We start from the raw sequence: 25,051 nt of genomic DNA on the forward strand, positions 1-25,051 counted from the left end.
CAAAATTTGAGGAAAGCAAATGAAAACTTATTGCAAGCTACAAAAAACCACTGCAAATTTGCCAGAGAACCAGGAGAGAAAACCAACATGTCTATGGAGGAAATGAACACTATGTAACAGAAAGAAACTGGATGACAGATCAATCAAACAAAAACATTCTGGACAGCATGGAGAAAACATTTACCCCAAAATTCTTTGCATTCTCACCCATCTGAACACAGAGAAAACAGCAAAAATGTGCTACTCTAAATGTGGCATTTACCACCTGAAATTTGACAAAGATTATTTAAGTGACAATGGTGTTCAAAATCTCATTTTTCTGGGGAATACATTATTACGATCGAGCAGAAGTAGGAACAACACTTCTTCACACCCCATAAGAGACTCCCAACACAGAATATGGTGGTGCTTCCTAGGTTTAATGGACAGACCGAGTTGAAGGCTACCTCACTGATTCCGTCAAGTGAGGCAACTCCAGACATCATCACCATTACTTGCTAAGACAAGCATTCAGAAGCTATCCACATTCAGCATCAGGAAGTCAGTATTAACACTTACTTGTCTGAATTATTACTGCAGGCTAATGTTTGAGAAATTGTTAGTGACAGCAAACCTGAGATTTTTTTCCCTCTTAAAATGACAGGGCGGGAAGCTCAGATTCTTCCCCCTTCCTTCTAGGAAGTCAGGAGTAAGCTCTAGCTCCTCTAGTTGTGAAATCACCATACTGACACACGTTTTCCCAATTCTGCTCCACAGGCGGCAGCATGGCTACTGACACAGCTTAGCTTATTTTTCCAACCAGCTGTTAGACTGGTCAGTTTTGAAAAAGAAAAAAAAGAAAAAAGGCAGAAAAAGGCAGAGCCACCTTGATAACTGAGCAGAGGTAATCAGGCAGTGGAACTATTTCGTAGGGAGGACAAGCCTTCTTCCTTCTGTCCCTAATAAAATAAAAGCTGAAAGGACAGCCAAAATAGGAGGACATGGTAAGAATTAGGAAGCACTGGAACAGTAGCACAACCCTCCACCCTCACCACAGCCAGGTAGTCCATAGGGAAGAAAAAAAAGTTTCTTTTGCTCTCCCACCCACCACTGATAGAGAAGGTCCAAGCAGCAGCTTAAAATTTGACACCCATCAGTGATAAACTAACATAGAAGTCCTTACTCAAGACTGAGGAGTAATACCGATGCAGTAGTCTCGGCACCTTCTGACAAGTGAAGATGACACCAGTGTTTGGGAAAAGGGGCTTCCCACAAACATGTTGCCTATGGGCTTCACTGGTGAAGACACATTTCTACCCGCATCACGTTCCAGTAAAATTTTAAGCTACAACACAGGCACACAAATATATGTTTGAGAGAAATACATCTGTATTTTGGCATGTAAATACCTGAATTCAGAGTTATAAACCCCTGCTCAGCCATAGGACTGCACAAGGCCACTGTCCAGTATTCCATTCTATAAAAATTACTAAAACGTCAGTGACAAAGAAATTTTGTTTGCAAGATGCAATGTACATTTTTATCATGCTGGATAAAATATCTACAGTCTCAGCAGTGGTTAAATTGCTGCTATAAAGGAAATTGTCCTCAGATAAATGGTTTCCCTATGAGAAGGTTTCAGTGCTACACCTCACCCCAGGTCAATAAATCAAATTAACTGCACCTTGTCCTCTGGCCAATGACATCATCGGCTTGACCACATCTTGTGAAGCGAGTGCAAAAACATATGCTATTTAAGGCATGAAATCATATTACTGCTTTTTGTCCAGCCAGCCTTGTGCTGTTGGTCTGCGAAACAGTCAGTCACCTGAACAGTCTCATTACCGCTTCTACAGATTTTTTTCTTCCAGTATTCAAGGCCTGTCTTCACCACGGGTGAAGAAAAAGGATAAATAATCTGAGTCATTATTTTTGAAATCAAAATGCTTTTCATTAGCTGCGGCGTAGTATTTTGCGACAAATTAAATTTAGAACCAAACTACAAAATACGCTGCCTGCATTTGTATGTGAACTCTCTTCCTAGTCACGTTTCAAAGATGTTTACATGCTAATCTAGCACAGCTACTTCGAAGTACCCTGCAGTTAGGTCCTTTTTCTCCACAGGGTGAAAACAATGGTCACTAATGAAAACCTACACAGTTTTATCTGAAACCCATCCCTGCATAATTTTATTTTTTTTTAGTTACTGCCTCTTTCTAAGAAAACAAATGGACTACTTTATAAGCAGACTAACATCTGGTTTAACACCGAATTACTCCAGACAATTTAAGAGGATTAATTTCAATTTTCACTTGGTGTTTTTATGACACAATCACTGAAAACTTATCTTCCTTTCTAGACCCTGTACTGCCTAGTAGTATCTTCTGTCTTGAAAGCCAAATCTAAAGAAAAAAAAAACCACCTAACCCAGAACAGTCAAAGATACAAGCAGCGACAAAAGCATTTGACAGACTGCACTGTTAAACTGCATCCACACTAAGCAAGAAGAAGGTGAATAAGATTATCTTCAATGTATTCAATTCTGTTTGTGTTCAGAGGGAGGAGGAAAGCTGTTCAGATTTTGAGTGTGTCTTCTATAGCTCTCTGAGTGCCAGGAAACGTAAATTAGAAGCAACTCTCCTTTAAGGAAAAGAATCAAGGACAAAGGGACCAAAAATGCCCAAGCCTCTGAAAAGCAGATATGAAAGGAACAGCTTTACAGTCTTGAGTTGCTATAAATTAAAAATAAGCTCCTTATTTAAAAGACATGAGTGTTTGAGAATCTATGAGCAGATCTGATGCTGCTCAAGCCCCAGGAGGGTTTTGTTTTTGCTGGCAGGGGTGGAGTGGAGATGGGGGGGGTCATTTTGGTTATTAGTAAATAAATCAAGCAGCAGAGAGTGAGGCCTAGGCGCCTGCCAGAGGAACCAGGGCCTAGCTCTCCCCCTGTCTCCTCACACAGCCTGGGTTTGATCTCGGGGCCCTGTGGGTTGCCAAGAAAATTTAAAAAAAGCGAGAGAGCGAGAAAGAAGAATCATATTGAACCACAAAAGCACATGGGGCGAATGTAAAATATAAACACGGCGTTGGGCTCTGAGTGGCTGTTATTAAAGGTCTGAATTACTAAACATGAGAGGCGGGGAAAGCCAGGCGGCCATTTCAATAATATAAACCTCCCCGAATTAGACATTATTCAAATGAGAAGGAGAGGGAGAGAGAGAGAGAGGGAGAGGGACGGGACCCGCACCCCCAGTGCCAGCCCACCGGGGCTGCCGGCACCACCATCCGCCCCTGCCCCGGCACCCAGGGCGAGGGGACGCGGCTCCGGCGGCCGGCACCCAGGTGGCCTGCCCTGGGACCGCAGCACCCTGCTCCCCCCAAGCCCTCGGGGCTGCGGAAGCAGGAGGGCAAACACCACCGGGGCAAATCCAGCCTTCGGGGGTGCAAACATGCGGCCTCTCCCGTCGGAGAGGGGCACGGAGAAACTCTGCCCGCACACCCCCCAAGTCACCCCACATTGAACCTACCCTTTACGGGGGGGGGAAGGGGAGAGCTTTAAATAAAAAGCCAAACCACGTTCTCGTCCTACCCCTCCCCGAGGCCATCCGCACCCATCCACCCCATGCCTGCAGGCCCCAGACTCTGGGGAAATAACCCTGGCTGGGGGGGGATGCGGGGGGGGGGGGGGGGGGGGAATGAGAGGAGAGACGAGGAAACCAAGTCTTTCTCCCTCATCCGGCCCCACTGAGCGGCCAGCACCCCTGTCCCCCTCCGTCCTGCCGCCGCCGCGCCGGCGAGGAGACCCTGCCCCACTCGGGGGGCCGCCCGCCTCCCCCCAGCCCGGCAGGCCGTGCCCCCTCCCGCGGCCCCGCCGGGACGGCTCCAGCAGCATCCCCCCCCCCCCCCCGCCATGAATATGTAAAGCGGCTTTTATTGTGAGCGTGCGGGCCGGGGGAGAGCCCAGCCGGGTGGCGGCTAGCCACCTCCGACCGCTTTTGGGTGCGGGGATGCCTCCCCCCCTCCCCGCTTCCCCCCCACCCCGCCTCCCCCCACTCCGCCGACTCCCCACCCCGACCCCACCGCCTCGCCGTTGCGCCGCCGCCGCCGCCCCCCATCGCCCCGCTGCCTGCCCCGGCGCCGGTGCCCCGGCGCGCGGGCGGGTGCGAGTGCGTCTCCGTGTGAGGGAGCGGGCGGGCGGGCGAGGGAGGGAGCGTGTGTGTGTGTGTGTGTGTCTCCCCGCACGGGGAGGCTGCTTTCCTTCTCCCCCCCCCCCCCCCCGCTCCCTCCTGTGCCGTTAATTATAATAATCCTGAGTACTAATAAATTATGCTAAGCGGGGCGGGCGGGCGGCGGGGGGGCCGCGTGTGCGAGTATGAATATGAATATGTAAAATGCAGTAATGATTACCTGCCGCTGCCGCCACCGCCGCCGCCGAACTCTCATCTTGACTCGCTGCTCCTCCGTCCGCCATTTTGAATATTTTAACCAAAATCGGCCGCCCGATAAACCCTCCCTCGCTCCCGGCCCCCCTCCCTCCTCCCCTCCTCCCCTCCTCCCCCCGCCGCGCACCCCCCCTCCCCCTCCCCCTCCCCCTCCCCCCGCCGCCCTACTGCGCAGCCGCCAACCGATGGCGCCGCGGCCTCGCTCTGCGCCTGCGCAAACTCTCCCCTTCTCTCTCCTCCTCCCCCGCCTTCCCCGGCCGCTTTCCCGTCGAGCATGAGGTGCGCCGCCGCGCATGCGCCGAGTGAGCGGACTCGCTCTCTCACCCGCCCCCCGGGGCAGATTGCGCGCGGCAGTGCGCAGGCGCGCGGCTGCCTTCCCTTCACCTCTGGCCGAGGGCTCGTTAACGTGTAAACCGCCGCGCCGCGCGCACCAGCGTTTCAGTTGCCTTCCCCCCCCCCGGGCCCGCGCGCCGCTGTGCTGGGGGGAGGGGGCGCGGGCGCTTGCGCACTGGGGCTCCCGGCGGGAGCGGGGCGGGCTGCGCCCCCCGGGCTGCGGCCGGGGGTGGCGAATGGCGCAGGGCGGGGGGTCAGGGCGTCCTGCTCCCTCCTCCCCCCCCCCCCCCCCTCCGCGCGGCGTCGGGCAGCCCGCCGCTGGCTGAGCGGGGCGGGGGGAACTCCCTGCGGCGCCGGGGGCTTCTTCGCGGAGCGAAGGCCGCTACGGGTTAACGGCGGCGGGGCAGGCACAAGCGGCAGAGAGGAACCGCTCCCGGCAAAGGGGGTATTCCTATCCCTGCCTCGTACAGCCTTCGTTAACTGTTCGGCCGCCAGACCGACAAGGAGTAGCGCAAATAGTTAATCGTGGTAGTAAAAGAGAGGCAACTAGATGACAACATCTTCAAATGTAACCTTTAGGCTGAAAGGGCATTTCGAGAAGAGCCGTATCTGCAAGCGGTTGTGTGAAAATACCTATCGTGACTGCGTCTGCACGACAGGTACTCCCCAAGCTCAAAGCAAAATTAATCCCCTGTGAATAAAAAGGAATTGCATACAGAGAAAATGAAATAACAGAACCCGCAGTTGTCCGTGGAGGAGGGCGCATGAGTGGTGGTCTGTTTTTCCTTCAGAAAAGAGCAATTAGAAGCAAGTGATTTTCCTCTGTTGAGAAACCCACTGTAACATGCCTCTCGTTCTTCCTCAAACAAATATTTTATCCTCTTCCACTTTCCACATCAAATTTGACTAACCTGAAAGGAAGAAGGAGTCAGGCTTCATGCCTCCCTCGTTAAAAGGGAGTAGAGTAAATAATAAAGAGACTAGAGGGACCAACAAATAAAATTAGCCTTAGATTCAAAACTTCCAAATCAGGACAAGCAATCAGCTAAACAGGCAGAGTGGTAAAACTGCTGATTCTTGACAGATTTGGCAGAGTAAAAATAAAACTTGCTTACATTCTTAATATTGCATAAATAGACGTCATCCCTGAGCTTTGTAATGTATATCCATAAAAAGAAGAAACAGAAGGTGGTATAGAATGGCATTCATTAAGGACTCGGTCTTAATGTTTTCCAAGAGTCATTAACTTCAATGGGTCAGAGTCCAAGCCGGATTTTCTTCTGGGGCTCAAAACCTCATGGAATAAGAGAAACTGGCAAGGATCTGTTCTTGTGTGCTGTTGCTGAAATTCTGAGTCGTATCAGAGGCAGTCACTAGATTTTTTTCATTGGTGGGGAAGAGCCAAAAAGGAAAGGCTGAAGGAGGGAGACAGCAGGGTTTCTCTCCAAGGGCTGAATCAGAAAGGTAATTTTGACATTTTTATTTAAAAATAAGTTCCTCTGGTAATGGAACTTTTTTTTCCCATACTATAAAATAACCTCTTGCTACTGCAGAAAACATTAGTAGAAATGGACTGCACTATGAAAGAGCAAAAACCTTCCCCTAACACTAATTCTACTCTCGCACATTCATTTGATGATATTCCATACCAGTAATTAAGCACTTTGTCTTGCGAAGATCTGTGTTTCACTCACAGAAGTGAACATGTAAACAAAGGCTTATTGTCGTGCTCCTCTTCTGTTCAGCCATGATCCTCGTGGGCCAGTTAATCCAGTTTTATGGCCAGGTTATACCAGCACTGCAGCACACAGTGGCTGCACCATGACAGATAAAGGTGTAGAGAAAGGACTGCCTAGATTAAGACTCTGCACAGCTCTAATCTTGCCTACGCTGAATATTCTCTCCCCTATCTTCCCATCTCACCCGTAGACTCTTTCTCAGTCCTGCATGCTACTTCCTAGTAACCTCCTCCCTGATAGTAGCAGCTTCTTGTCGGGGAGAATTTGCTCCCATTACCACACCTGATTTAGCCTTTGCTCTTGCTCAGCTTCTGCACAGTTAGCTGAAACTCACAGCTGCCGAGGAAAAGCTGTCTGAAAACAAGTGGCTACTAGTGGTTTTTTTCTGGTAGTTACTAACCTGCTCTGTGTTTTCTAATTGACCGGCTATAAAGAGAACTTCATTCTGTTTGGCCACAGAGCTGCTCTCCCTCTCTTTTTAAAGATTGCTCTCGACCTATGTCTGCATCCTCTTCTCTAGTTTAGTTTGAACGCATCTCTATCTGATGCCTTCCCCAAGGTGTCATACATCCCTGTGGCTATATATCCAGGAAAGCTGGCCAAATCATTAGTGATGAATAATTTATCAGATAAATTTTACCTCTATTTCAGTTGTGAGTTGTCTGCAAACGGCTTGTGATTTCTGCAGACTTACTATTTGATGTTACTTGCCACATAGTGCCTGAGTGGTGTCTTACTCATGAGCAACTTGCTGGAAATACTTGACATTTGAGATAATTGGACACAAAGATGATACGAAACTTAGTCCTACGAGAAGCTGAGCACTCTAGATTCAGTTCACAAAAAGACATAAGTGAGAACCTGAGTTGTTCGGCGGCAGTCAGTGGGGCTGGGCTCACACTGGTGGTTAAGAACACACTTACATCCTCTGCTGAAACAGAGCCCAGAGCAGCGAGCGCCTTGCAGGACTCCATGTTCCTGTTCTCTGACTGGACTTGTCAGCCTCGTAGAATCGCCTCTCGCAGGGATTTTGCTTTAAAAATGTTTTCTGGCAGTGAAAAACAATACAGTGTTCAAAAGCAACGCACCTGTAAAGGGAAGAAATAGTATTTCAGGATCTTTTAAAGATCTGCAGTATATCTGTGTCTGTTGTTTTGGATTTTGATCCAGATACCTCCTAATTCCTAGACCTCCTTGGCCTGCTCTACTTGTGCCTGTAACTCCAAATTTTCTATGATGGTGATATTACCTTCTGAATTTTCTATCTCCTGTTAGAATTAATTCAGTAGTGTTTCAGAGACTTTTTTTAAAGTGGGGAGGCAGGGGGCAAAAGAAACACAAATCGCAGTATTTAAGCAAAAAGCACATTGGGAAGGAAATTATCATTTTCCCCACACAGCTCTGGTGTATAGAGAAATTAAGAGCAAACTTAACGTACTCTGCTCCAATTCAACTGTGCCACTCTGATGTGAATCCCAGATGCTGCTTTTCTCACACAATGTCCCTTCTCTCTATCATTTTTTCTTCCCATCAGATTTCTCTCCTCAAGGAGGCCCTGTTCCTAGAGTCATGTTTGCTTCAGCTTTCCCTTTTGTCCTCCAGGTACTGCAACAGAGGCTTCTGCCTCTAAACAGTCGTTCTTTGCCCCTTATGCTTTTGTGCATACCTCCCCAAAACCTCTCCATTCCTTTCACTTTCAGACTGCTCGGATTGTCTCACCTTTAATTAAACTTACCTTTTTGTCTCTGTTTACCATTTTTCATGTGTAATACACACCCTTACAGAGGGACCAGCAGTGTCTCTGTTACAGTCTCTGTAATAGTTAAGAGGTTACAGTCTCATTTTTTTAACGTGCTACAGATATGAACAGCGAAAGACAGTCCATGTCTCAAAAAGCTTGCAATTTAGAGAGAAGGCAGGCAAAGAATGAGGGAAAAATAGGATTAGTAGCTCCTTGATTGAGGAGGAGAAGTGAAGAAAAGCAATGTAAAGACCATGCATAGTTCCTCCAGTGCCAAAGCAGAGACATTAGTGGGACTTGGACCTGGACCTAGGTGCTCTGAGGCTGTGCAGTTCAGTACTTTAACCACAAAGCTGTTTTTCCTTTCTCTCCTGTGTTGCTCCCTGCCCTCCTCCTGTTCCAGAGTGTGGAGGGAGGCAGTCCACCCTCACCCCTGAGGCTTGGCACCCACCAGTACCTTCTCTTTCACATATTAGGCTCTGCCCCCTGTTCACAGCTCCTTCCTACACGCCTCGTGAGTGCTCCTCCCAGGTGCAGCTAACTGCTTTTTTGGAGATAAGAAATGGGGCACAGACGAAAAGAAACATGGTTTTCATTTTCATATTTAAAAAAACCCCTGTAACTCAGAACCTTCACACATCCTCAGGAAAGGGAGAGGTAATCACTAAGATGGCACTTATCTTTTCAGGTGGGTTTTTCAATCTATTTCTCACTCTGCTGCTTTGGGTGCACTTACTTTTTCTAGCTCAATTTTTCATATGCATTTCAGTGGTTGTCATCAACGCAGCATCTGAGCACCTTCCAGTTTTAATCAATTACCTCTTACAAATCACCAGCTTAGAAGATTCAGGAAATTATCACTGTGCTTTTTTAGCAATAGTAAACTAAGGCAGAGAAATTAAGTAACTTGTCTTCAGTTGCATGTGTGGCTGGGCAGCCCAAGAAGAGAAGCCCCCGATTCTCTCTGTTGTGCCTTGACTGAAAGACCCTGTTCAGGTTGTTGTCCTTCCTCTCCTGGAGATCCACAAGGGTGGCTCCATCTTCACCTGTCTCTCTAGTCCGAGAGGGACAACAATGGGGTCCTACAATTTGATTCCGATCTCTTGGGGAGTGGGATTTGCAATAGCCTGATTGAAGTTGCCACTCAAAACTGCCACAGATCTGTTTTCAGTGGTTTCTCTGCCTCCTCTTACTACAAGGGAACCCTTAAAAATACATGATATTTTTCATTCTGAAGATTATTAACTAAGGCTTGGGAAATGCTGAGATATTACACCGAGAGTGGCTGCAGTGGCAGACCCCATATAGAAGGACAAACTGTTTTCCACCTGTATGAAAAAGAGGGCTGAACTCCTTTTTTCGACCAGACATACAGCACGCTTTCTGCTGTAGACCTTGGGAATGCTTTGGTGCTGCTTACGTGAGAAACCAAATTGTTTTTGACCTCAGTGAAGAGGGGGCCAAGAGGGACATATCTGACACCTTTTAGGGACATATCTGACACCTTTTAGCAACTGCAAGGTTTTCTGCAGAATAGACATAGCCTATGAAACAAACACACAGCTGGAGTTAGGGTGCTTTTGAAAACATTGTCTTTATTCTCTTTGCTTATTCCCTCTTCAGAAAGGGACTTTTCTGGCACACAGCCTAGCCTGGCTGGAGATTAGGGATTCTCTCTGCCCCTTCATCCTTGAATATTTCCTTTTAATTTCACAGTTTAAATTCCAATTGTGTAATTACATTCTGCCTACCCTAAATTCCTCTGTAATTTCAATTGGACACGGTGTCCTTCACTCTCTAGGCTGAACTCTTGCAGTGCTGTGGGGCACTGTTAAAAGGCTGCCACGCTCCACTCTAGTCCCATTTCATGTAAATGGAGAAAGAGAATGGACCTAAATCCCTCTGAACTAAAACTGCTGCTCCATATAGGCGAGACAGGGGTTGCCGTAGAGTGACAAGGCAGTCTTACCCCATGGCAATACACTGGGCATTTTTTACAATGCCTCAGTCTGAACAGATTTTTGGAGTAAAAGTCTAAATCTGTCTGGAGGTATTTCTCCCCCACAACACCATACCCTTTGATCGCAAATAAAGCTGTACAGGGACCCCCAAACCACTACTTTGCTGAATTTATGTGGCCTGAGAGTACCTGCACACACCGTTTAACATGGCAGAAATGCCATAGTGATTTAATTTAGGTTCAGGGAGTCGTGTAGCAATGAGAGAGTACGCAGCACAGATGCCTAGTTCAGTAAAACGCTTTACAAAAACTGGCCAATCCCATGCATTTTATGACCCAGCCCCAATACTTTTTGCAGACTTTGCTCTGCCAGCATTTTCCCTCAATCCCTACCCTGGTGGCAATCACCCGAGTTCCACATCCCAATTTTTTTTATCATAACATTCCTTTTTTAAGTGTTGGTATCTACTTTACATCAATGTGAAAATATTTCTGCTTCTCCTATCTCCTCTTGCTTTCCGCTTCCTTCCTTACTGTGGCACAGCTGCTTACTTGCTCAATGTGCCTGCGTGCGGCCCTTCAGGTATCGGAGACATTCACCTTTCGTATTTCCACCACCTTCTGCTGTGGTCTTCTGTGGAAACTCAGGATGGAGAAGGGCAGGGAGCGTGTGTTGATGGGAGAATGCTCCTCCTTTGTCTTGTCTTGTCTTCTAGAACAAAATTCCTCTTTTCGTACAAGTTCTGTGGCAGGCTTATGGAAAGGAGTTGCTCACCTGGTTTAAAGTGATGTTCTACACAGCTCAGCAAAAAGGAATTGGTTTACTGTAGGAATTATTTGATGGTTGATCATCTTCAGCCACAAGCCACATTCTTTTCACCATGTGTATGCCATTGTCAGAGGTACATGGGGCTGATTCCATAATTAGCAAAAGTCCTTTACCAAAGTTCATTTCCCTTCACTGCAAAAGTACCCTGGATAGTCCTCCTACCACACAATGATAAATCTTCACCTGAAATAAACATCCAGCTCCTTGCTGGCAGTGCTGTATCTACGTGGAGCCTCAGTCGCTCTGAATTTTGATGGGACTTCTGCTTTATATATTCTGCAGATTTGGTCCTGCTCCCAAGGGACATCTTTATGCCTGCTCCTGTGGTAGCAGACCTGAGGCTGCTGTTTGCGTCTCTGGCAAACAGCAGATAGATCATATGAGATCAAGTAGACCATATTTCCATGTTTCCTTGGTTAGCTTATACTGTTAAAAGTGAGTTGTTGTTAGGAGGAAACAGAGCATGTAATAACTAGCGTTGGGTTTTGTTTGGCTTTGAGTCATAAATCTTAAAGGAAAGGAAAGAGCCATCATGTTCATCCCCAAGTTTGTCATACAATCAGCAAGGGGCAAGGCAGTAGTATGGGCAAGAAAATGAAACATGTGAAGGTACAAGTGCCAGCGGGGGGAAGTCACTGTTGCTTATTGTCAGTTTTGGTGTAACACAGAAAGTTCAGCTAATCCTCTTAGTTACAGAGACACACGGGTGGGGGGAGATTGTTATCTCAAGCAATTTGCTGGCTCTACTCCTTTTTTCCTTCTAGTTTCTTTTCGCCTAATTGAGCAGCATTTCTTCCTGGGACTGGTTTGCAATAATCCTGGGGCCTCGTCTGGGAAAACACTGAAAAACATAGAAAGGAGAAGCAGCCCAAGTGAGGCAGCTATCACCATGAGATTCTCTCTTCAGAGAGGTATGAGGTTTGGCTCCAAGTGCCGAGGATTAAAAATAAGATAGAGATTCAAAGTGATACAGAAGAGTCTGTTGATCAGAGCCAGTGATCACTCAGAAGGGTGTATCTCAGACATGAGCTAAAAGGATGGGTAATTAACAGCCATTCAGAAAAGGAGGAGCTTGGGTGAGGATTCCACTGGAGTGCATCCGAAATGTGTTGATTCCACTTTCATTGCCAAAGGGATGTATCTATCTGCGGTAAATCCAATCAAGAGTCAAAAGGTGAACAAGAACAATAATAACTGGGGAGGTTTGTTTTTATTTACCCAGGAGATAAGGATTCAACTACAGGAATAGAATGAGAAAAAGGCGCCTCTTTCTGAGCAGACAATTATTCCACCCACGCGCACTCATCATCAATGTTTTAATATTCTATTACTAAGGCTATTTAACAGTTTCTCAGCCTCAAGGCTGGTAATGTTTGTGCAGGTACTCTGCCAGTTGCCACAGGTGTCTTTTTACAAAAGACCTGAATAATTAACATGGGATAGTCCTGAAGATGGCAGTAGCCAGGAGCCATTCTTCAGTAGACTCCCAGCATTGTTCCTGGTGCAGGGTTGGTGTTACCAGTGGGAGGACACATTTGAAAACCCTATTTCCATATGCAGACAGAGCCTTAGTCCCTGAAGGCAGGGGACTGTTTCCAGCACCTTGATCTTACATCCCAACCAGAACCATCTCTGGTTCCCAAGCCCTAGTGATTCACCCTGGAGAAGTTTGAGATATTACCCTCTTCAGCTGCCTGCATTACTAAGGTGCTGGAGGTAGTTAACCCAAAGAAGAGGTGGCCGAATAGAATAGAATCATAGAATAGAATAGTTTGGGTTGGAAAGGACCTCTAAAGGTCATCTAGTCCAACCCCCCTGCCGTGGGCAGGGACATCTTCAACTAGATCAGGTTGCTCAGAGCCCCGTCCAGCCTGACCTTGAATGTTTCCAGGGATGGGGCATCCACCACCTCTCTGGGAAACCTGTTCCACTGCTTCACCACCCTCAGCATAAAAAATTTCTTCCTTGTATCTAGTCTAAATCTACCCCCCTTTAGTTTAAAGCCATTCCCCCTTGTCCTGTCACAACAGGCCCTGCTAAAAAGTTTGCCGCCATCTTTTTTATAAGCCCCCTTTAAGTACTGATAGGCTGCAATAAGGTCTCCCCGAAGCCTTCTCTTCTCTAGGCTGAACAACCCCAACTCTCTCAGCCTTTCTTCACAGGAGAGGTGTTCCATCCCCCTCATCATTTTTGTGACCCTCTTCTGGACCCGCTCCAACATGTCCGTGTCTTTCCTGTGCTGAGGGCGCCAGAGCTGGACGCAGTCCTCCAGGTGGGGTCTCACCAGAGCAGAGTAGAGGGGCAGAATCACCTCCCTCCACCTGCTGGCCACGCTTCTTTTGATGCAGCCCAGGGTACGGTTGGCCTTCTGGGCTGCGAGTGCACATTGCTGGCTCATGTCCAGCTTTTCATCCACCAGTACCCCCAAGTCCTTCTCGGCAGGGCTGCTCTCAATCCCTTCATCCCCCGGCCTGTATGGATACCGGGGGGGTTGCCCCGACCCAGGTGCAGGACCTTGCACTTGGCCTTGTTAAACCTCATGAGGTTCACACGGGCCCACTTCTTGAGCTTGTCCAGGTCCCTCTGGATGGCATCCCGTCCCTCTGGCGTGTTGACCGCACCACTCAGCTTGGTGTCATCTGCAAACTTGCTGAGGGTGCACTTGATCCCACTGTCTATGTCATTGATGAAGATATTAAACAGTACCGGTCCCAATACGGAACCCTGCGGGATGCCACTCGTCACCAATCTCCATCTGGACATTGAGCCATTGACCACTACCCTCTGGATGCGACCATCCAACCAATTCCTCATCCACCGGACAGTCCACCCATCAAATCCATATCTCTCCAGTTTAGAGAGAAGGATGTTGTGGGGGACCGTGTCAAAGGCCTTACAGAGGTCCAGATAGACGACATCCATAGCCTTTCCCGTGTCCACTGATGTAGTCACTCCATCATAGAAGGCCACTAGGTTGGTCAGGCAGGACTTGCCCTTGGTGAAGCCATGCTGGCTGTCTCGAATCACCTCCTTGTCCTCCATGTGCCTTAGCATAGCTTCCTGGAGGATCTGTTCCATGATCTTCCCAGGCACAGAGGTGAGACTGACTGACCTGTTGTTCCCCGGGTCTTCCTTTTTTCCCTTTTTAAAAATGGGGGTTATGTTTCCCCTTTTCAGTCAGTGGGAACTTCACCGGACTGCCATGACTTCTCAAATACAATGGATAGTGGCTTAGCAACTTCATCTGCCAGTTCCTTCAAGACCCGTGGATGGATCTCATCAGGTCCCATGGACTTGTGCACCTTCAGGTGCCTTAGATGGTCTTGAACCTGATCTTCTCCCACAGTGGGTGGCTCTTCATTCTCCCAGTCCCTGCCTTTGCCTTCTGCGGCTTGGGCGGTGAGGCTCGAGCACTTGCCGGTGAAGACCAAGGCAAAAAAGTCATTGAGTACCTCCGCCTTCTCCATATCCCGGGTAACCAGGTCTCCCATTTCGTTCCAGAGAGGGCCCACGTTTTCCCTAGTCTTCCTTTTATCCCCAACATACCTATAGAATCTTTTCTTGTTGCCCTTGATGTCCCTGGCCAGATTTAATTCTATCAGGGCTTTAGCTTTCCTAACCTGATCCCTGGCCGCTCGGACAATTTCTCTGTATTCCTCCCAGGCTACCTGTCCTTGCTTCCACCCTCTGTAGGCTTCCTTTTTGTGTTTGAGTTTGTCCAGGAGCTCCTTGTTCATCCATGCAGGCCTCCTGGCGTTTTTGCCTGACTTCCTCTTTGTTGGGATGCATTGCTCCTGAGCTTGGAGGAGGTGATCCTTGAATATTACCCAGCTTTCTTGGGCCCCTCTTCCCTCCAGGGCTTTGTCCCATGGCACTCTACCAAGCAGATCCCTGAAGAGGCCAAAGTCTGCTCTCCTGAAGTCTAGGGTAGTGAGCTTGCTGTGCGCCCTCCTTGGTGCCCTAAGGATCTTGAACTCCACCATTTCATGGTCACTGCAGCCCAGGCTGCCCTTGAGTGTCACATTCCCCACCAGCCCCTCCTTGTTGGTGAGAACAAGGTCCAGCATAGCACCTCTCCTTGTTGGCTCCTCTACCACTTGGAGAAGGAAGTTATCATCGACGCATTCCAGGTACCTCCTGGATTGCTTATGCCCTGCCATGTTGTCCCTCCAACAGATGTCGGGGTGGTTGAAGTTCCCCATGAGGACCAGGGCTTGTGAGCGTGAGGCTGCTCCTATCTATCTATAGAGGGCCTCATCCGCTCGGTCTTCCTGGTTGGGTGGCCTGTAGCAGACCCCCACTGTAATGTCACCTGTCCCTGCCTTCCCTTTAATCCTGACCCATAAGCTCTCGGTTGGCTCCTCATCCATCCCCAGGCAGAGCTCCATGCACTCCAGCTGGCCATTGACGTAGAGGGCGACACCCCCTCCTCATCTCCCCTGCCTGTCCTTCCTAAAAAGCCTGTATCCCTCCATCCCAACACTCCAGCCATAGGAGCCATCCCACCACGTCTCTGTGATGCCAATAAGGTCGTAGCCCTGCAGGCGTGCGCATGTCTCTTAACTCCTCTTGTTTATTCCCCATGCTACGTGCGTTTGCATGGAGGCATTTAAGTTGGGCCCCCAATGAAGCTGTCTTACTGGCTGGAGTTCCTTTGTGCTGCTCTTCAGGCGCTCTCCTGCTGACCTGTGTTCCTTCTCCAGGCTGTGGGCATCTGTTGCTGGCCCTGGCATCAAACTGGTAGGAGTGGGATGGATTGAGGTTCCCCTCCCCCAGCATCTCTAGTTTAAAGCCCTCTTCACCAGCTTGGCAAGCCTATGACCCAAGATGTTCTTCCCCTCCTCTGACAGATGGACCCCGTCAGCCCCCAGTAGACCAGGTTTCTCAAAGCAAGTCCCATGGTCTAAGTAGCCGAACCCCTGGCTGTGGCACCAGTCCCGTAACCATTTGTTGACTCGCCAGATTCAACTGGCCCTTTCAAACCCCTTCCCTTTGACCGGCAGGATTGATGAAAAAACTACCTGCACTCCTGAGTCCCTTACCACTGCTCCCAGGGCTCTGTAGTCCTTCTTGATAGTCCTCAGGCTGCTCCTGGCTGTGTCACTGGTGCCCACGTGAAACAGCAGCAGCGGATAATAGTCAGTGGACTGTATGAGGCTTGGTAGCCTCTCGGTGACATCCCTGATGCGAGCCCCCGGTAAGCAGCACACCTCTCTAGAGAGTGTGTCCAGTCGGCAAATGGGCACCTCCGTACCTCTCAGAAGAGAGTCGCCTACTAATGAATAGTGTGTCCACTGCTAATTGTTTCAGCTCGTAGCCTGATGCACTAATGTAAATCTGATTTCAGCTGATACCAATTTACTCTGATATCCTGGACCGAGAACTGCAGAAATGAGTGGTTTAATTCAAGATCATATCAATGTATTTTGCTGTGGTGGCTAAAGAATTTATTACCTCTAGCTGTAGAGATGGGTTACCTTTTCAGTTAGGGCAGCTAAATCCAACAGGGACTGTGAGTCAGAGCTGTCAGATGAGAAGGGGCCAGAGCGGACATCAGTCACAAAGCAGTTGTAAAATAAGCAGTATAGTGCTTTTAAGAGAAAAGATGTTCTGCTGATGTCCTACTAGCACAAGACAAGAAAGTGACAAGTTTGGTACGTACATCACACCTAGACATCCCTTTTGATTTGGCATGAGCTCTTTAGTCTCTGTCTAGCGTTGGCTAATCTGGGGCCTTGGAACACCTCCGAGCTCGCAGGTCCAGAGGGATGCCCTGGGTTTGGCCATGCCTGTATCTGGCCTGTGACACACACATGGCGCCTGTTGCTGGTTTCCAAACAAAGGAAACCCCAAGGGTGGATCAAACAAGAGTCATGGTGTGTTCCTCCACCAGGTTTTTGACTCAGATACTTGGGGAGTGAGGGCCCCAGCATGTGCTATGTCTTTTACCTTCAGGTCACTTTGGTGTGTCTCTAATGCACACCTGCATCATCGATAATAACTGCATTTCCTTATTTCACGTCCATATTGTGAGAATAAATGCATTAGGAAGTGTAATTACCAGATGCTACAGAGGTGAGGGCATCTTTAATGGATTTCTTTTAGTTCTTTTATTTCTTTAAAGATACTGGTAAAATTTGATCAAAGCCAGAATTTGCTTTTCCAAACGGTACTAATTTATGGTTAGATTGTGCGGGGGAGCAGGTGCAGGAAGAAGGGAACTTGTACCTGTGCTACGTGTGACCAGCACAAAGCAGCCCTTGGACCGCGAGATGCACAGGGAATGCTCTGTCATGACTTCCCTGGGAGTCTGCAGTGCTTCAAACAGTGCAATGAGGAGTAAGGAAAGGGCAGGAATTGCTGGATTCATGCGTCTGTCTCTTCCTCATGCAGGTCTGCACAGCATGCAGGACTATACCATGCTCTTTAACCCTCTCAGCGAGCGTTTCAGTTTGTAACATTGAAAATATATGGAAAAGTCATGTGGTTTTTAGCCACAGATACGCTTCCTGAATCCTACTCCTGTAGTATCAGACTGCAGCTCTGACAGCGAGATAGCATTCACAGTTGCAGAGACTGTGAAGAAATTAGAAATTTATAAAATGCGTACATAGCAACTTTTTAAAATGTGTTTACTTTGATAAATATTCTTGTAATTGTATTTCAGATATATGACTGCTAGATTTCTGTTAATCAGAAAATGAATGTCTGAAACCACTGCAAGAAAGAGGCAGAATTGCAGCTGAATATCATGAATGAAAAAACATTCACCACTGTGAATAGGACCATCATATTTCCCAATGGCAGCTCCCTGTCTTCCCCTAATTCCCCCCTCCCTTTCCCCTCTCTCCTCAAACACATACGCCTACACTATGGGAGGAATGACAGCTGTTCTTCATGGAATGACAGCCCAGGGATATTGCATCCTCCCTTAAAAAAAAACAGGCAAGGTACAGAATAAGGTCAGTGAAGGGAGACAAAGGGGTCTCCCCGAGATGGCAAAGGGTAATTTATTGACAGATGAGATAGACGTTACTACAGAAAAATATTAAATTGATTCTTTTCCCCTGTCTTTGGAAAAGAAAAAAAGTGGGAAGGGTTAGGAAGGACAGATGCCAGAAATAGAGACAAATTTCCCAGGAGAGGAAGAAGAAATCCTGAAGAAAATTAGGATCACGACACAGAAAAAAAAAATAAAAATCAGAGCATCTGAAAAGCTATGAAATTCTGTCCTAGAATCCTGTATGGAAACAACAAAAAAGGGCAGCGGAGACGGAAGCCCACCACTATCAGCGGCCTTGCTTCAAAGGCACCCTGTGAGAGAAGGAAGTGCTGGTAAAACAGAGTGCCTGATTAAAAGCCGGTGTTTGAAAAGGGCTGTCGGGGAAATTACAGAGCTGTGCATGCACCCAACATCAGCAGTGAGAAAGACTCCGGGAGCACTAATCGAAGTGAGGCTGAGGGAGCATATGGAGCATGGAGATTTTATTAAGGACACGAGTGAGCCGGGGTTCATACAATGGGAGCAGCCGAGCTCAGGAGATGGGAGGAAAGAAAAGGCCAGGACTTCTGGTGCAATAAACTGGTATAGTGCTGCCAACTTCGACAGTATGTCAGTTCCCGCTGCAAGGAAAGAACCTGAGTGAGAGGCTTACATAGTGGATGCTATGAATATAGTTTCTCTGCCCTAGATTCATAGCTTTCTCCAAAATAATTGTGCAGGAAAGGGCAGAAAAAGCCAATGTACCAGCGCACTCTAGTTGGGGTTCTGTAACTCCACGTTGCCCCCAGCCAAAATAGGAAGATACCAAGGACGTGTTCCTAGAGCTTGTCGCATTAGAAGAGTTTATGATTTTCACCTGTCAGGGCAGGACTGACAACAGAGGAGTCACCAAGGAAAATTTCCACAAAGATAAAAGCAGCAGAACAAAAGAAATATGACAGAGAACAGATTTAATTTACGTTCACAAGCAGGAATAGATTTAAGCTAAACAGTATTTTATTCTGCTCCTTTGTGCAAGGGCCATGGTTTTTAGAGTGTGTAACTCAGTCCGTGTGGTAGAATAAGGGAATAGGAGACTCTTCCTGTGTCCACTGTAATGTGCCAATGCAGTATCTGTCTAATCCTGTCACTGCCTACATAAACTTTGGCAAGACATTTCCCTCAGAGCAGGTTCTTCTGCCAGTTGTCTAATCTCACCTAAAATCACGATGGCCCTCCCATTCCAGCAAGCACCCTGAGGTTACAAGATGATCTCTTATCATGCACAAGTCCAGCAGAGGCATAGGGGATTGCATGGCCCTGTGTTGTCAGCCGACTACTTTCCAAACTAAAAGTCAGGTTAAAAAGTGACAGAATTAATACCAAACTCTGGTTTTAAATGATCTAGATGGGGAGCATTCATCCCATCTCCATGACTGCCATGCTTATGGCTGAAGGGAATAATAGCCGGTCTACGTTGGATTTGAAGCTTTGATACTCCAGAGGCATTTGCAATCTTTTGAGCCTTGGGAGAGTGAGTAGGACAAAGCAAAAATAAAAGCTGGTGCTTTGCTGAGTTTCACTGTTAGGGAAGTGTTAAATGCTAAAGAAGGCTTGTACTTTCAGCGGGTGATTTAGCCTAGCTTTCGGCTAGAAGGCTGCTGTATGCCCCAGTGCAATCTGCCACACAGAGCCAGAACCAATCTGTTTGTTTATGAATCATTTCTCAAACAGAAAAACATAGCTAAAGCTGCCACTTTTGCCAGGAATGTATGCCCCATCCATGTGATGGACTGCATTTATATTTGAAACCACCTGCACCATCACAGTGTGACCCAGATCCAAAAGATGATCTAGGCACTGTAAAATTCAGTGCAGCATTTCTAGCTTTTAGGGACTCGCCTGCCTACCGATCCCGCAGTTCCCTGTTAGGTACCTGGCTTCCTTATGTAACTGTCCCAACACCAGCACAATGAATGGGGAATCTCTTCACAAAAAAAATAAGAAATGCCAAAGTCTGGGTCTGCTCCAGTCTTAAGGTAGAGTTTTACATTGGTAAATTGAGGATTCCCACTGAGGTAGAGTCCTGCTGATGCCTTTATCTTGGAGGTGGCGATTTGAGTGACCACAGGGTAGTCACTAACACCATGCCCCCACCTCTAAAAAAAGATTAATTTTCTGTCAAATCAACAAGTTGATCTGACTGACAAGCTCCATACTCAGGTCATTGCTAGATCGGACGTAAGCAATGTGTTGTCAATGTGCTGCCTGGAGGCTGGGGAAGGCAAGGTGAGTGAGATGGGACCACCACTTCTGGCAGCAGTCTGCAATCATACTGGATTAGTCATAAACATGAAACTACAACAAAGCACTTCGTTCTAGCCTGGGCTGAACTTTACCTTCGGTCCTTACACCAACCCTTATCCACGGACAAGACATAGCCCATAAACAACAGATGACAAAAAGCAGAGAGTGGCCTTTTTCAACACAGTAGCTCAGTGTTCAGGCCATCTCAGAAGATGGGAGATAGCACTTTAACTCACTGAGAGAACCTGAATCTGTACCTGAGGCAGCAGCAGGCTCTTTCCCTGTGCTGTTGGTTATTCTGGAGTGAGAGAGTCTCACATCGACTATATCCTTTTGAATTGATTATTTAAGTATTCTTCGGACCAGAAAGACGAAGCACAACTTTGTAGATTAGCACTCGGGAACAGTGACTTGGGAGGGGAAAAGCCTGCATGGATGAACGCTTCACTCTTTCACATTGCATATTCTCTGGAAAAAGGCCTGAAATGTATGTCTGCCCCTCTCAGGTGAATGCCTTAATCACCAGTTTAGAGAGTCGTGCTTGTGCTCTCTGGAGGCCAGAGAGTATTTAATTGTGCCACACAGAGCTGAGTGATTGCTCAGGGAGAATGACTTTGTTAGCAACATGAAATTAGCCTGATCTTTTGAAATTTTCCGCAGACTTCCTCTGCTGCATTGTATTCTTCTACAACACTGGGCTCAGTTTCTGTGTCTCAAATACACTGACAGATGCAATCTCTTTCTCCCAGCCTGGGTCTATTTCGTTCATTTAATTTGTAAGTCTTTTAGGGTGAGAACATCTTGAACTGTGCTGCGTGCAGTACATACTGCAATGGGGTCCTGGTCCTAGTTAAGACCTCTGGATACTAATGGAGCAACAGTAAATAACCATATCCTTAGCTATTACTAAGCCCAAAAGGATGCTGAGAAATAGAAGGTCATAAAGGGGAAATATCTGGAAGTGTTGAGCATGGATATCAGATGAAAAAGACCCTCTCCATGAAGGGCAGGAAAAGCACAGCATCTCCCTGTATCAAGGTCAGAAACGGATCTCAGGCAGAGCTCTTCCGTAGTGTTACTACAGGCAGAGGTGGCCACGCTCTCTGTGAAGGTTTGTGCTCTTAAAGGTAAACTAAAACACCAGTTTAAAATGCCAGTGCTCTGTGTGGCAAGGAAAGTGTAACAATTCTTGGGGAAAAGGGAAAAATGAGCTGAAGGCAAACAAATTTCTGTTTCTGTTTCCCCATGAATAAAGTGGAGGTTATGTTCCTTATTAACTTCGGCAACCAACACTGAAAAAATTCTTTGGCATCTTCAGATAGAAAATGCCTATTTTTGAAATTCAACATTTGTACTTTTTCTTTAATGGAACTAAATTTTTTAAAACACAGAACTGACTTGTCAGAAATATTTCTGATGGTCTCTGCCTTTTTCTAGTGCTTTCGCAGTGAATAGCTATGATTTTTTGCAAAATAGAGACTATTTCACTGAAAATTTCTAGGAGAAAAATCATTTCTACTTAGCAGTAGCTTTAAGGCCCTTGAATCGGGCCACATTCTGCTGCCAATGCCGTTTCGGGGACACTTGGAAAATATTTTGAACAGCAGGGAAGAATGGTGATTACCACTACACAGTCTCTCAATGGTGTGAATACTGTGGGTTATTTTCCCTTTGACTGTTTATGGCCTATTTACAGTATAATCACACCAAATCAGGTTATAACATGGCTCTTCTTTTTTTTGTAGTAAAAATAGAATATAGCATCATTTTTTTATTTACTGTAGCTCCCCCTAAGAACTAAGGAATTTCCAGGCACTAAGCAAGGATCATCTCTTCTCCAAGGCATTCATTACTGAAGGAGAGACAAGGAGAAAGGTGACTAGGAAAAATAATAGGCAAGTTATTTACAATTTCTATACACTTGCAGTAGCTATGCAGTTGTCAACATGGCAAAAAATGGAATTATAAAGGAGACTTAATTGTGGACAGAAGAGAGATTTGACAATGAGGTGAGGGATTATTTTACGGTGTGTGACTGTCATCAGACCAAGCTATGGACACACATGTGAGAACAGTTCAGTGAAATAGTCTTACCACCCCATCCATACCAGCCAGTGGCACTATGTTACGGCATTAGAAGAAAACACTTAGTTGTCTGAACTTGTAAATGGCAGTTTAAAAGGGTAACAGCTCTGCCATGTTACAGATCGCCTGTTAGATTGTTTGAGCAAAAGCCTCACCCAAGTATCTGCTCACCAGAGAAAATCTGGCGTAAGAATTAGCCAGCACTAAACCCCTGGCTTTCTAGCATCTCTTGCAGCCAGTGGGGGGGAAATCTGCTAGCCAGCACTGAGAAGGCCCGGGCATCGGTCACCTGAGAAAGCAGCAGACACAAAGTTCTGCCAGAGATCTACTGCAGGAAAGCAATGCCCCAGCTGCCGCTCCAGCGAGCCTATGGGAAAAACAGTATTGCTCCCCAGTGTTAAGAAGGATGCACACGGATCAAAAGGACGGTTTACTAAGCTGATCCACGAGAGTTAGCAAAGGAGACGCTTTCAAAGAGACAGACGTGTTTTCCATTCTTTACAGTATGATACTATCTCACAATTGTGATTCCTTTTTGTTGTGAAGGAGAAATGAGCTTAAATGTGAAATTACATATTGGTTTACTTTATCTTCATAGAATCACAGAATGGTTTGGGTTGGAAGGGACCTTAAAGATCATCTAGTTCCAATCCCCGCCCACCGTGGGCAGGGACACCTTCCACTAGACCAGGTTGCTCAAAGCCCCAGCCAACCTGGCCTTGAACACTTCCAGGGAGGGGGCAATCACAGCTTCTCTGGGCAACCTGTTTCAGTGCCTCACCACCCTCACAGTAAAGAATTTCTTCCTCATATCTAATATAAATCTACCCTCTTGCAGTTTAAAACCGTTAGCCCTTGTCCTATCACTACACTTTCTGATAAATAGTAACAACCCCTTGCTTGCTTCTTTTTTTTTTGTTTGAGACCCTGGCCTTTCTGTGACAGTTCACTCAACTCCTGCTTAGATTTTGGCTAACCCAGCTCATGCTAAGGCCTGATGTATGCTGGGAGCAGTGCCATTAGGTCAAAGCCAGAGCACCAGGTAGGCAGGACAGGTGGCCGGCAAGAGCTGAAGGGCCATTATGCCGCCATGATCACCTGCAAATTGCTGTCTCCTGCAGCCATCATCTTTTGTCTGGTGGTTTCCTGTAAATTTGAGATATCCAAACAGACTGTGACATTTTATTGGTGTCAGAAGTGGGATCTCTCTTGGACATGCTCTGTTGGCAAGCACAAGGTGCTTTGCCATGCCTGTTGAGGCAATCGGTTTGGTGTGAGCATAAAGATACCGTCTGTGTCTCTGTGTGTCTGTTTGTCTGTGCCATGAAAAACTAGACACTGAGTGGCAACAACTGGGAGAAAAATTGAGAAAGAGGGATGGCAAAATCGCAAGTGGGATTTGTCCTGGGTCGAGAGCCACTGCACGGATGTTGATCATATTTGGCAGGAGTTTGCCAGATGTGGGCTTCTTGTAAGTTAAAGAAGGGAAAATATGCTGGCTACTAGGCAGTTGTCGTAGGGCAGCAACGGATAAGATTGATGAGTTGAAAGGGAAAAATGTACGGTTGAAAAAGGAAAATGGAAAGAATACTTGGGAAGTAAAGTGTAAGCAGTTAGAAATGCGAAGTAGACTGCTTGAATCAAAACTTCAGCCCCAGATCATTGCAGGAGCTGAAGAGCACAGGAGGAGGTTATTGGAAGCTACTGCAGTAGACCCAGTTAAAGTCTGTTGTGCCATGTATGGTGATGATTGGGATGGGGCTATCTGGAAACAAGCAGACCCGCAAGCCCTCCGCTCGGGGCGAGGCAATAGTGAGGACGATTCCCTGCCCCCTGCTCTCTTGGCACTGGTAATCAAGACTGAACGACAGAGCATGCCCGCGGGGGCACAAAACCCGCCTCCCTCCACTACAGCTACTCGAGGATTTACTGCCCTAGATTTAAGAGGTCTGGAGGAGAGATGTGGAGCTAACCCAGGGGAAAACACCCATGGACTGGCTAGCACGGATCTGGACAGCCAGAGCCAACCAGCTCCACCTTACCCCAGCTAAAGCTCAATCGTTGGCACTAGATCCGGGAATATTGTTAGGTACCACGGGGCCAAATTGCCATTGCCTTATGGACTTGTGCTTTGCGCTGGGGATGTGCTATGCATCCTACTGACCGTAAGGGGGAAAGTGCATGACCCTGGAACTCGGCAGCCAGCCCGCAAACCGCCCTGCTGAAGACTGTGATTTTAGCTGAATTAGAAGGACCAGCCCTGGGTGCTGAACAACGCCCTCCCGCAGAGCCACATTCCTGGGAGGTGATTTGTGAGCCTGTACACTTCTGACCTGCAATAAAGGGAGCTGAGGGGGTGTTGAAATCTTTAGCTTTGGCCATTAAGGCAGGCTTAAACAGTATTACTTTCCAAGAGGTCCTTCAACATATGCTAGCAGGTTTACCACTATATGCCCCACAGGATAAAAACCAGGGGAGGACCTCAGCTAAAGTAAATGTGAGCGAGCCAGCCTGTCTCCATGCAAAAGAAAAAAGCAAAAAGAGGAAACTGGGAAACGCCCTCAGTTACTACTGAGCGTAAGAGATGATGGAAAATGTGTTTAGAGAAGGGGCTCTTCCCGAGTCAGTTCAGTGGGCTGCCAACTCCCCTTCTG

The 25,051-nt window shown here is 47.3% G+C and overlaps 1 protein-coding gene across 2 annotated transcripts in view; it reads right to left on the bottom strand.

Annotated features, from left to right (window-relative positions):
- POU2F1 (POU class 2 homeobox 1) overlaps positions 1–4,429 on the bottom strand; it is a 120,895-nt gene extending 116,466 nt beyond the window's left edge. For both annotated transcript variants that reach the window (XM_076351349.1, XM_076351358.1), the window contains exon 1: positions 4,387–4,429. The gene's annotated coding sequence lies outside the window, so the exon portion shown is untranslated. The remainder of the gene's footprint in view (positions 1–4,386) is intronic.
- Positions 4,430–25,051: the final 20,622 nt, after the last annotated feature.

Source organism: Aptenodytes patagonicus, chromosome 1, assembly GCF_965638725.1.
Source record: "Aptenodytes patagonicus chromosome 1, bAptPat1.pri.cur, whole genome shotgun sequence".
NCBI classification, from domain to species: Eukaryota; Metazoa; Chordata; class Aves; order Sphenisciformes; family Spheniscidae; genus Aptenodytes; species Aptenodytes patagonicus.